The sequence below is a fragment of the Prionailurus bengalensis genome, chromosome B4 (genome assembly GCF_016509475.1).
Source record: "Prionailurus bengalensis isolate Pbe53 chromosome B4, Fcat_Pben_1.1_paternal_pri, whole genome shotgun sequence".
Classification (NCBI taxonomy): Eukaryota; Metazoa; Chordata; class Mammalia; order Carnivora; family Felidae; genus Prionailurus; species Prionailurus bengalensis.
The window spans coordinates 9527712-9538060 of record NC_057358.1 but is presented as its reverse complement, the minus strand read 5'-3'; the positions used below and the strand labels follow the sequence as shown (position 1 = coordinate 9538060).

Genomic DNA, 10349 nt, shown 5'->3' with positions numbered 1-10349 from the left:
TGAATGACTTTCAAGGTACTTTGTCAACAGAAAAATGCAATTTATAGAATAGTCAATATGAATAGTTTGCAACCATTTGTATAAACCCAAAAGGTAGATATATATACATAACTTTGGTATATAAATAAAATATATCTGGAATGATAAATGTAGTTGCATCTAGAGAGGATAATTAGGAGGTACAAGTGAAAATTAACTTTTCACAGTGGAACAATCCCCCCCCCCCTTTTTTTACTGTTTTGAATTTTTTTCCATGTACATAAAATAACTTTTAAAGAGTTAAAAATATCAAAACTAAAATTATAATGTATATTGCTTTTTGGGCTGTTGGCTAAAATCAAGTGTAGTATCTGTTCTTATCAGTTTAAAATTATAATGCATATATATCCAATGCTATTATATACTCCCTTCTATTACATGTTTAGTAGTTTCTAATCTTTAAGATTACTATTACTTAGATAACAATGCAATTAATATCCTTGTTTGTAAATCTTTACTTTTTGCATGATTTCTTCAACATACATTTCTAAAAAAGAAAGTGACTGGGTCCAGCAATGAATGATAGTCAGATACCCCTGAAAATGGAATGAGTTAATTACTGACATGGACACTTTCATCTTACAGTATCTTCTCCCATTATATAGGTGAAAATAATACTCAGTACTTTAAATAAAAGTTTAAAGTTTGGATAAACAACCTAGAAAGTTTTAGGAGCAGATTTTTAAAAACAGAGTTCTGTGGATGATTTATAATCATTTTGATTTGTACCACTACTTAATATTGTTTTATGATTCTTTTTCATTGGTCGCTCATCTTGCTTTTTAAAGTTAAGAGTGTTATTTCAGGATGTATGAACCTGAAAGCTGATTTTCCTGATGGAAGAAAGAGTGGGGGTTAGGTAATATTAACTATTATATAAACGAATCACTTGCTAGCTTAAGAATCAGTACTTGTGATACATACACAGACACACAAAAAGGTGTACAAGTTTTTGGTGCATTAAAGTATATGGCGAAGAGGGGCTTCTTTTCCTCTTGGATAATTCAATTTTCCCAGTAGGTAATGTGAATTTATATATATATATATAATATATATATATTATATATATATACAATTTATATATATAATATATATATAAACTTTTATGCTATATATAAATTATGCTATATATAAAATTATATAATTTGTATTTGCCTTAAAAACAGGGAGGGGGACAAAACAGAAGAGACTCATAAATGAGAACAAACTGAGGGTTACGGGAGGGGTTGTGGAGGGGGGATCGGCTAAATACATAACGGGGACTAAGGAATCTACTCTTGAAATCATTGTTGCACTATATGCTAACTAATTTGGATGTGAATTTAAAAAAATAAAAAATAAAACAAGTTAAAAAAAATAAAGTCTAAGTTGCAGATAAAAAAATAATATATATTTGCCTTAAAATGATCTTCATTTCTTTATCTGTACTGAGGAAACAGATCTGGTTGTATCTTGTATTATTTCCATTGCTGAGAGTTCCTTTTCTGTCAGTTTCTCCTCTCTCTACACAATTTCTCTTGGCAGAGAATGATATTGCTGTCATTTTCCTGATCAATAATCGGGATTATAAATCTTAATTCTTCTCTAGTGTTTTGCCAATGGACTAATTTATTTTCTGCCATGCATGTGATCATGCCCTAAGGGGTGTCATGCAATGTCTATATAATCAAAATGTCTGGTATAAAAATCACTGCATATTTTTATTTTCCTGGAGAAACAAAAATTCTCCAGATTTTAATGCATTAGCACTGTGGTGACCTTTGTTTAATCCTCTTAAAAAATGATTGGAAAAGCAATCAGGACAAAGAAAGTATAGCTGTTACATCTCCTTGTGATCATGTTGTTAAGAATTTGATATCTTTCGCTTCAGAAGCAAAATAGAACTGAATTACTTTCTTCTCTACAACTAGTTATGAGCCATCAATGCAAAGGTGATATTACTGATTCTCTAACATACTCCTTTTGACAAAATCTTGCTGGGCAGCTGGGTGGCTGAGTCGGTTAAGTACTGGACTCTTGATATCGGCTCAGCTCATGATCTTGCTGCCGTGAGACTGAGCCCCACATCGGGCTCCATGTGCTGGGTGAAGAGCCTGCTTGGAATTCTCTCTCTCCTCTTTCTGCCCCTGCCTCCCCTCCCCCCCCCAAATAAATAAATAAACATAAAAAAAAAAACAACCTTGCATGATATGGTCAGGATACAAGTAGCTGGTGTCCTTCTAACATGAGAAATGGACTGCAGGACACAGAATCAAGAATTCTAGGTGTCGGTACCAATTCCTCCCCTGGGAAATACCGTGCAAATCACCCACCTCTCGCAGAGTATGTTTTCGAAGAAAGCAGCAGAAGTGCCTCCAGCATTCTTGTGTTACCACTGAATTTTTTCTTGTTCATAATATGGATACTAAAGTCATGCTTTTGCATTTACATTATTGATAGGAATATTTGGAGGTAAGGCAAGTTTCCATAGAAGGGTTCTGAAGATGCAAAGAAGCAGACATTGTTATACACAGCTTATATCCTCAGAAAAGACCTCAGTGTTGGGGGTGCTTAAGTCCTCTGTGCACATAAGTCAGTAGAAGAGAACAGTTTGGGAGTCGGAGAAGAGAAGAGATAACTGAAAGAAAACATGAATTTGTGATCAATTCTAGTTTTCTAGAGTTTTCTAGTAAAATTCAGGGATCTCAGAATTTTTAAGGCATTTGTTTGTGGAGTGACATTAAAAAGCAAAGTCAGTTTTCTCCTATGATAAATGAAGAAACTGGACAATATCACTGTTAGGGTCCTGTCCTGATATTGCATGTATTCTGTACTATTTCAACATCCCTTAAGATTGTGCTTCACTTGCTGGGATATTTAAGTGCCTTGGCCATATTCTCTGAGATTTTCTGTTGGCACAAACAAATTAGGCTATTTGGGCCCAAAGGAGATGACTTGGAAACACATGTTAGAAATTGCAGCCTGTGTAGTTCCCAACAGTTCTGTGAAAATCTCACTGTAACAATATTCTTTGACTCAAGCCATAGCATCAAATTATAAGTGATTATCTTAGCATAAAACTTTACCTTCTGTTATACAGAGACAGATCAGCTTAGAAACGCTAAAAGAAATGTTGGTGGGGCTAAAAAGATGCTCAGGCCTATAATTCTGGCACATTATGCATTGCTAATAGACCTATTTCACTCAGATATATCCCTTTAGGAATGTGGCCTATTCTCATGCATTTTCAGACATATCCAACATGGCATCCACATAAGGAGACAGTCTGTTACATTAAGTGGGGGTAATTTCAGCTGTTTTAACAAATAATATCCAAACTCTCAGTAGTTCAACACTGCTGAGGTTTATTTCTTGCTCAAGTAACAGTGGAATGTAGATGTTCGTGGACTATGAAAAACTTTGCTCTGTGTTATGATATGGGGACCTACACCCTTTTCCACGTGCAGCCCCCTACTGTCCTTCATGGCCACAGAGTCCTCTGCTTCCTGCCAATAGACAAGGGGAAAGAGTATAGAGAAAGAACAGCATTTTTTAACCCCTTGGGCTGGAGGCAGCACATACATCATTTCTGTTCCTTTTCTAGTCAAAATTAAAGGGCAGCTGGGAAATGCAGTCCCTGGCTGGTCCTTACTTTCCAGAGGTGGGAAAGCATGGATGTCAACAGCTATCTCTGTCCCATCCAATATATCAGTTAATATTAGGAGGCTTTTGTTAAGCCTGTCCTTTAACGTTCAGGCCACTGTGTTTCTTTATTAAGTGGCCACCCACACATTAGTTTTTACCAACTTCATTAAACCATAAGTGGAATTTTTGGCTGAGGTCTGTCCCAAGATTGACAACAATGTTCCTCCATTTATGACTTGAATGACTCTCATTACATTCATTACGAAAATAAGAAGGCATGCCAGAAGCAAAGTGGTTATTAGACAAAGCATTCCTGGATGAATTTATATGAAGACAGTCTTTCCAAGCAGATTGCTTCCCTTTTTGATTATTAACGCAAAGTTCCTGTTCAATAATGGACAGAAGAGCACTATCCATGTCATTAGGAGACCCGGTACTAAATCGCTTCCCTCTTCTGACCTCAGTTTCCTCAATGCAAATAAAGAGTTTAGACTGAACAATCTCCATGTTCTCTTTATACTTGAGGGGAACCTATAATATTGCTTGCATACCTCAGACCTTAGAAATTCTGCTCTTGTCTTGAGGTCATTCACACTGACGATTTTATTCACACTGGCTCTGCTCATGTCTGACTCTCTTTGCCAGGGTGATCTGTCAACCACTTCCTAGCCCCCAGCAGCTCTGTTGCAGAGTTTTTGATCATGAAACATCCTTTACCTGCCACTATTTCAGTATCTGGAATCTGGCCTATATGCCCATATTCATAATCAGTTTCTTGAAGCTTTATGTTCGAGCTTATGATAACTGAGCTACTTAACCCTTTAAAATATATTCCCCAGGTAAATATCACTCTTTTCTCTTCGAATCTAACTTAATGGCCATGAACGTGATGCATTTGATGGGACCATCTGTTTTTTTCTTCTGCCAAAGACACTCTGAACATTTTGGCAGCTTCCCTATGTGTACTCAATAGCTCATGCCAAGTACAGTTGGAATGCTTCATGAGTCCAAAGTCTGAAAACAACTGAACCCAGCAGTGCTCATCTGAAATGGAGTGTTGATTTGCGGTGAGTCAGGTACCACAGGCCTATATGTCTTAAGGTCTGGAGAAGCAGGAGAAAGATAACGTTAATGTGCTAACTATCCCTGGTTGACGATGGAGAAGTTATTGAAATTTATAGAATAGTGACATTTATGAGATTTTATTCCCAGAGGGCTGTGCCTCCATTTTGGGATTTACAACTTCCATCCACATAAACACCACTGTGATCTCTTTTGTACACATAACCCTGTACGCACCGGGACACAGCTGTTTGGTTCAGGAGCGGGTACCTGACTCATGCTGGCTGAAGCTCTGCCCCTCCAGGAGGTAGGTATATTGAGAACCCAGACGGTGCCTCTAAGAAAAACAGCTTGGGTGTTACAGGTCATCATGAGTCTTGTCATATAGACTAGACAAAGAAAGGTAGCCTGTTTTTAGTAAGGGGTAGGGGGGAGGAAGGAGACGGAAAAACAGTGAAGAACAGAAAACTAGGTAAGAAGACAGAATTCAATACCATTTGCGCTTCTGGTTTTTCCTGAGCCCAACCATACTCCTCTGCTTTAATTCCATGAGATATTAGGCTATTTTCAAGAGAACCTCCCTTATTTGCATAAGCAAGTCATGTCACTTGCAAACTGACTATTAAAGTATATCTACAGGAAAAGAAAAAAGTTAGCATCCTTCCAGTCAATATGAGGCTTGAATCATATATTAATTATTGTTGAAGAATCCAGATTAAAAAAATCAAATTTGAGGTTTGCTCTTTATTTAGGATCAATTATTCAAATTGTGGCAGTTTTCATAGTTTACCTGTTATCTGAATAGTATATATTTCCTATATGTCCAGATTCTGGAGAGTTGATCTTGGAAAATGTTTACATGTTTAAGCTGGACTTTTAATATTTCATTGGATAACAGATTGGGATGCAATTGGTTTTTTTATGTCTTAACATTAAATTTTCTCACCATAATCTTACAAGTCTTACAAGTTACTCTTACTCAATACTCATTACAGTTCTCATTTGTATACGAGAAAAACCAACCACAGAAGTCAGCATTACAAAGAATACAAAGCATGCAAAGAATGTCTGAGAAATCAGCTTAAAATAAAGCCTTATTTTAAGCTTATTTTTAATGCTGGTATTCGATTTGTTCAGAATGTAGAAAAGAGGGGCGCCTGGGTGGCTCAGTCAGAGTAAGCGTCCGACTTCGGCTCAGGTCATGATCTCACAGTTCGTGGGTTCGAGTCCCACATCAGGCTCTGTGCTGACAGCTCAGAACCTGGAGCCTGTTTCAGATTCTGTGTCTCCTTCTCTCTCTGCCCCTCCCCCACTCGCACTCTGTCTCCCTCTCTCTCAAAAATAAATAAACATTAAAAAAATTAAAAAACAGAATGTAGAAAAGAATGGGTTAGCCAAAGAGGGAAACATTATTCCTAATTTCTATCATCAAAAATTCACATCATATCAGTGACAAAGTCTTTTAAAACTTAATTAGTTACATAAATAATACACCTTAAAAAAAAAGTTAAAGTACTACCAGGGTCTTGGTATTAGCATCTAGGAAAACTGAATGTCAAACTAGGGCAAATGTAGCTTATGCACTATATTTTGATTAACTCTTGATAGTGATTTTATAAACATTGATAATATATGTTCACATTTTAACGAACCTGCTAAATTACATTTTTCTTCTGCTTTTTGTTCCATTACGTTTACCTTGTTTTAAGTAGTACAGCCCTTTTAGGGACCGTACCCTTTTCCAAGCCAGGAATCCATCCACCACTGAGGTGTTAGTATGATGCTATGAAGGGTCTTTATCTTTCGACACGGAGCTCTGTGTTAGAATTCCAGCTTCAGACATTACTAAATGTTTGTCTTTGGGAATGTCATTTCACCTCCCCAAAGCTTATTTTGTTCATCTCCAGTATGATGATAATGAAATTTGACTTGAAATGTGATTGCAGATTTAAAGGTAAGGGCACAAAACACTAAATATGCAGTCGGCAGTGCATAAACTGTTGCAATTACTATTCACTGGTATCCTCAAACAGAATAGGAATTCTCTTTGGCCCCCACAGAAGTTTTCATAAATTAATTGGTTCATCCCATTCTTGATATCCAAGAGAATGACTCCTTCAGAGCAAATGGAAAAAAAAAATTTCTCCTTTTCTACGTATTTCCATGGAATCAGTGATTTGCATAGGAGCAGAGATCCTGTTACGGGTACCATTCACGGTGAGAGCAGAGGATGTAGAGATGGAACCCTTCTTACCTCTGTGCCGTTACAGAAGGCTTAATCAAAAAACCTCCCACCCTCTGCTTTCCTGTAGACATTTGCTGAACGATTACCCAGATACTTTGTGTTCTTTTGATAATATACTGTCAGCAGGGTTGAATTCTTCAATTTATTAGTTGTTTTGACCTTCTATTACTACACATATATTAATGAGAAAGTGTTTTAGTCCGTTCAGGCTGCTGTAACAGAATACCATAGATGGGGTGTTTCATAAACAACAGAAATGCATTTCTCGCAGTTCTGGAGGCTGGGAAGTCCAAGATCAAGGCTCTGGCAGATTTATGTGTGATGACAGCCCACTTTCTGGTTCATAGATGACAGTCTTTTCATTGTGTCCTCACACAGAATATGGTAGAGTGGCGCCTCTTCTATAATGGCACTAATCCCATTCAGGAGGGCTCTATCCTAATATTTCCCAAAGGCCCTACCTCCTAATATTGTCACTTCAGAGCTTAGGATTTCAACATAGGAGTTTTGAGGGGACTCAAACAGTCTATAGTAGGAAGAAAGCAAGATAGTTGTTAGCTTTTTTTCCCCACCTCTCAAAGAATGATACAGAAAACTATATTTCTATGTGGTCAAACAATCAGAAAGTAGAAAAATGTATATGCATTTTTAAAGGAGATTTTCTTATTCTCTAATTTTTCTTACTAAAAATGTGATGTTAAAAAGAAAAGCACATTCCACATTGATGAATGAAAATAGCCTTTGAATGATGGATTAGGAAATGTATTGCATTCATTCTATAAAAATGTCTCATGGTAGAAAATACATTTGCTCAATACCAAGGTTTTCAATTATTATCAAATAAAACATCTGAGTCATGTCTTTCACTACTAAAGTCAAGAAAGGCAAGAGTGTCCTGTTTATTGTGATTCATAGAGAGTTCAGCAGATTCATCATGGCTGGCTCTATTCAAATTTATCATTGAGCATTCAAAAACAATTTTCAAAGCAAATTTTCTATTTCTTCCAATGTAAATCTGTACAAACAAACCATCATGATTTTTAAGGGTTCAAACATTCATTATAAATACCTATTCTGCACATGTTTTAATTTTACTATTCCTTACAGAGTTAATCTTTATTTTGCTTACTAAGAGCATGTCAGGTTAGAACAGTGACAGGCACATAGTAGGCGCTCCAAACTATCGCTTGAGTTACCTTTATCTTTATGCTAGAAATGTGTATTTTGACCTTCCGTATTTGAAAACCTGTGTTTTATCTCCACAGATTTTATCAATTAGTTCAGTTATGATTATTTACTTGTCTGTTTTACTAGGTTCCCACCAAAAGGGAAGTGCACAAAGTTAGGTGTAACCAAGAGAGAGACAGAAGGAATGGGTTTCTGTATTATTTCTCAAGGAGTATGCACCAGTGTAAAATACCATGAAACTTTATTTGTTTTCTATTAATTTAACAAATCAAATTTTATATTAGGTGAATCATTTACTGGACTTCACAAAATTCATCTTTACCAAATTACACAATTGTAGGATGTATATACCACTCATTTCTTCCTCATATACCCTGCCAATTACTTTTCTACTTTGCTGAACTTTCTTTTTCTTTGTTTCCTTTTTATTTCTTTTACTTACACATTAGGTCATGTTTCATTTAGTTTAAAAAACCTCCCTCTCCTCTAACAATTTAAGGATCTTGAAGAGATCAATATACTCCATTAAAACTTACCAATAGTTGACTTATTTGCCATTAGTAATTCAGAAGTGTGTTGTTATGACAATGCAGAGGCATGAAAAAATATTTAAAAGGCAATTTTTTATCATGATGAGAGCTCTTCAAATGCATATTCACATGGCCATTTTACCCTTTGCTCCACTGCTTGGAGATTTGAGGTATTAAAAAAATAGCAAAAAGCAGCAGAAATAAATTTACATTGTTTGCAGGAAAGAGGCACTGTCCTTGGAAGTTATTCATTTTTATCAAAAGGATAGGGCAGGGTAAATTGTTCCTTGTAGCATATGACAACAGAGGTACAAATGAAACGTCAGGATGTGACTAACATGATAAAGAAGGCAGACGGTCTAGTGAAACCACCGTTGCTCAATGACCAGATATGTGGTTCTTAAGTTTTACAGGTCTTTTAAAATTTTTTAATTTTATTTTATTTTTAAGTTTTACAAGTCTTAGGTCAACCAATCATTATATCAAAGAATCTAGGTCCCATCATGAAAGAAAAAAGCTTTTGCTTTTTTTTTTTTAAGATTAGCATACTTGTTTATTTATGTGATTTTTGTTAATTGCCTCAATAATGGCTATGCTAATTCTGCCATACCTAGTTTACTTTGGTTTACTATCACCCGTTCATGTTCCACAATTGGAGAATCACTGTCAAGAGACATTCTGGGTCCTATGGACTTAATATCCCAAATTCCACTTTGATGTTGCCAACTGATCAAACAAGAAGCGAAGCCCCAAGAAAGTAGACTTAAATGGGATTACAAGAAGCATTAATTCAATGTGGGGAAATGGAGGCCATCACAGATGGACGCAGTGTACCAAAAACAAAGTGTGAAAGATTAAAAGAATAATTCAGATTTTCCTAACTAGAGACAATTGTGTCCTAATAGGCAGTCCAAATATCAAGAGACAGATAGAGGAAGTAGACACATTAATAGTAATAACACAGCAGTAACTGTAGCAGCAGTAATTGTGAAAGCAAAAAGCCCTTGGCACTAGGAATCTGGTTTTTACAAAGGCACAGAGCATCTGAGTACAGTTTATAGTCAGATCTTTCTGGAAACCCTACGGGAAGAAGATATCCGACAGGATGGTGGCAGGTGGGACCTGAGGAGACCAGGACAATGACTATCTCTCCCATTTACAGTGACAAATTTTACAAACCTTCAGAATGTATCTGTCACAGAAGTTCAAGGAGAGTCACATCTATGAATTTCTTTTTGAGTTCAAATTTAGTTTTTAGTAAGACAATATGCACCACAGGGTTGATTTTTTAAAAAAATCTATGTCTTTCGCAAGTAACACTTAAATAATATACACTTAGGGGCGCCTTGGTGGCTCAGGCAGTTGAGAATAGGACTCTTGATTTTGGTTCAGGTCATGATCCCCGGGTCCTGGGATCAAGCCCCATGTTGGCCTCTGCTGGTAGTGCAGAACTTGCTTGGGATTCTCCCTCTTCTCTCTCTCTGCTCCTCCCCTGCTCATTCTCACTGTCTCTCAAAATAAATAAATAAACTTAAAAATATATCTATTTAGAAGAATATAAATGACTGAACTCAAATGGATTCAACTGGTTACATGGCAATGATCTAGAAACCTGGCAAGTACTGCTTTAGTTGATTCTTCAGGCTACATGTTAGAGCTGG

At 36.4% G+C, this 10349-nt stretch overlaps 1 pseudogene; it reads left to right on the top strand.

Moving 5' to 3' along the window:
* The first annotated feature begins 311 nt into the window (after nucleotides 1-311).
* Nucleotides 312-409, top strand: LOC122474206 (annotated as a pseudogene).
* The last annotated feature ends 9940 nt before the right edge of the window (nucleotides 410-10349 follow it).